The sequence below is a fragment of the Mus pahari genome, chromosome 18, assembly GCF_900095145.1.
Source record: "Mus pahari chromosome 18, PAHARI_EIJ_v1.1, whole genome shotgun sequence".
Taxonomy (NCBI): Eukaryota; Metazoa; Chordata; class Mammalia; order Rodentia; family Muridae; genus Mus; species Mus pahari.
The window spans coordinates 39,649,626-39,653,018 of NC_034607.1; the positions used below are offsets into that span (position 1 = coordinate 39,649,626).

General features: G+C 48.2%; 1 protein-coding gene across 1 annotated transcript in view; it reads right to left on the reverse strand.

The window, feature by feature from the left end:
- Positions 1–3,393, reverse strand: part of Capn13 (calpain 13) — a 74,461-nt gene that overhangs the window by 37,170 nt on the left and 33,898 nt on the right. The window lies entirely within an intron of this gene.

Here is a 3,393-nt window from a genome sequence, read left to right on the forward strand (position 1 = left end):
AAGAAGAAGAAGAAGAAGAAGAAGAAGAAGAAGAAGAAGGAGAAAATCAATGTCTCTCTTGCTGCTTGCATGGAGTTAGAATGAGAGAGGGAGGCCAGAGATGAAAAAGACCCTTGTTTTGCTCAGCCCCCAGCAGGTGCAGGGGTAGCTCCATTATGTTGGGTGCTGTCTCCCGGAAGTGGGTGAATTCAGATGTGACTGCAGATGCCTAGCATGGGCTGCTGCATTTGTCTGTAGGGTAAGGTGATAGCTTTGTGGTCCCCTGCCTCTTCTAATCTGTCACACAGAAGGCATCTCTCTCCCACGTGCCATGCAATCTTGTGAGTTAGAGTCCCATGTGAGGAAGGCAGAGACATCGCTGGAGCTAGGATAGTCAAGATAGTCAAGGTTAGCTCTTTTCATTCCACATCTTGCCTCTGTCCAGAGACACCCCCCCCCCCGTCTATGAGAAGGTGACCTCTCACAGCCTGAACTCCCTTCTTCTTGATCCCTACCACCAAGATGTAGGGTATCACTTGTAGGTAGATGGTAGAGCTATAGGAACATCAGAACATAGAATAGCCAACCATCAGCCCACACTTCCGGGAGCCAGGAGCCCTCAGCCTAGAGACGGGGATGGAAATATGATTGAGTTGTATCTGAGCTATTGATCCATGCTAATGCTGTCTAAGGAGACAGAAGACCTGGAGAAAGAGAGAGTTTCCCACCCACTCCATGTTAGAGGCAGCTACTGAATGGCCTATTACTGGACAAGGAGACACAGTGAAGACATCCCAGCCAGCTTTCTCTCTGTTCTCTGGGGTGAGTATTTCTATAGCCTCTGCCTTACAGAGGAAGAGACAGAATTATAGATGTGAAGTAACTCTTATAAGACCACTGAGTAAGCAAGTGGCAGGCACAGGGAGAACTCCCTCCTAGCTGATGTCCGTCCCTTAGGCCTAGGCCTTACATTTTGGAACTAGATATGGATAGACTCCCGTATGAGGCTGTATCCTTGGCCTCAGACACAACCCTTGAGTCCCCTGCTTAGGCCCATGTGATCATTGACAGGTACAGCTCTGAAGAAGCAGCCTGGCACATAGCCTGGGCCTGGGCCTGGAAAAGGTCTTTTGTGTTCCTTTCCGGGTCTGCTCCATCTCTCCCCAGGATGTGCTAGAAGGTTTGCAGTTCCTCCAGACAGCGCTGGCTCCTGGCACACCCCTAGGTGTGCATATCCTCTCTGACCTACCCCAAGCCTATCCTCAGCTGTCAGCATCTGCTGGCACTCACCAAGCAGGGGCATAAGACACGGTTACCTGGTGTGCTGCAGAGTTTAATGAGCCCCACTTGGTGCCCAGCAGAGTCAGGGGCTCAGTTGGGCATAGGGAGGAGATGTAGCCCTTGATTCAGAGGGCTTAGAGCAGGACTAAATGAGGCATGCAGATAAACACTCACCCCTTGGCCCAGGGGAGTTGCCAGCAGAGCTAGGTGCATAATAAAAAAAATGCCAATTTCATTTATCTTCCTGTCTGTGTCCTGCCTGGAGGGAGGATGAGCAGATTAAAAAGCATGCTACATTTACAGGCTGGTTTAATCTTAGCACTTGTGGCTCTGAGTTATAGCCTTTTTGTTCCCGATAGGAAGGGAGTCCCTAACAAATTCAAAGCCCCGAGTCTGTGTGTCCTTAATGGCATTGCCCAATTGATAGCTAAGTTGGCTGTGGCCAAGGGTGTCAAGGTCATGTTCAAAGCTAAGGTCACAGGTAGGGGTAAAAAATGGGGTAGTTCACAGCTTCACTGCTCTGACCATCCTCCTGACCTTGGTCAGCCTTCTCAGCAAAGGTGTCACGGGGCAAGAGGTAGCCCAGATTATCAATTCTAAACACCAGCTCCTTGGATGTATTTTCTCTAATGAATACTAGTTACATTGACTAATAATCGCTCTATGCCAGAAAAAGTGGTTTCATTGTTAATGATTGATTAAAACCAAGCAGCACCAATGCATACACCCTTAGAGCCTTTCAACTATTAAAGCACACTGCATCTGTAGGAGGCAGAGATGCTGAGATGCAGCCTCCAGGTGTATTCGTTTGCACAGGACATCTCCTGTAGTTAGAGTGTGTGATGTGAGACCTGCTCAGAAAAGCAGGGTAGGGGTCTACAGGCCACATGATCTTGATCACCTGTCATCCCAGGTCAGGTACTTTGTTCATGCCGCTCTCATCCCAGCACATATGCCACTAACGGATCACAGCTCTCTTTCTCCAGTTCTATAGTCAAACATCAGAATCGTGTTAACATAGAAACTCAGACGGCATGGCTGAGTGATCGAAGTTGCCACGTGAGATAAAATCTATTTGCAAACCTAAGACTTGTCCACATCTGGGAGAGCAGGGCTAGAGGAAATGGAATGTCTACACATGGCCAGGGTGGTGCTCGTGTTGACTGTTGGCATTAGCAATTCATAGGAGTGGTTGGGAGAGTAGAGGAGTGTCTGATGCACAGTTTTGTGGACTGGAGTCTACATCCTCCGTGAGTTTGCTCATGGAGATGCCTTCTAGAGCCCTCACATATTTTCTGTGATAGAAGAATAGCAATATCATCTTCCCAGGCCAAGGGCAAATGCGTTCCTTCATGCATGCAATTGCATTCATCCATTGGACAAGCATTTGTTAGATGCCCACTGTCTTCAAGTATATTGATGCTGGTCTACCAGTTTGGAGGCAGGTAGGGGATGGAATAGTCTCCCATGCTGTGAACTAGGGCACAAAACACCAGGGCAACTGGATTTACTTTGATGGATGGGAGAGACAGATTGCATAGAAGAGGTAGGACAAGTTGAAGAAGGCCACAGAGGACACCTGACACTCTGCATTCCATAGTGCCTATGAACTATCTGCCTTGAAGTTTGGGATTCTGTCTCTTAGGGCACAGAAGCCATGTTTGACCCCAAGAGTAGCAAGACGTGCAGGAAGAGGGAATGCTGTGAGAAACCCTTGGGGATGGATTGGGAAATGTTGTCACTGCACAGGTGTTTTGTGGCTTCAGATGCCAACTGGGAAGACCAGGTGCTGGGCAGCTATCTCACATGTCACCACCTTTGTGACCTTCAGAAAGATGCTTCTCCCATCAGTTCTTAGCATCATCATTTCAGAATGGGGGAAGCTGGACTTCGGTAGTGTTTTCTAGATGTATCATACTTTGTCCAGAAACCACACACATTTTCATTCATTTGTAGTCATTTCTACAGCATAGACTTCCCTTCTCCCCATGGAGCCAAGCAGCATCTGAGAAGATAGAAGCAGCCAGACTCCTTCAAGCCTCCTCGGAGTCACTGTATGGCTAGAGGATTAAATGCAAGCCAATGGTCTCTCTCTCTCTCTCTCTCTCTCTCTCTCTCTCTCTCTCTCTCTCT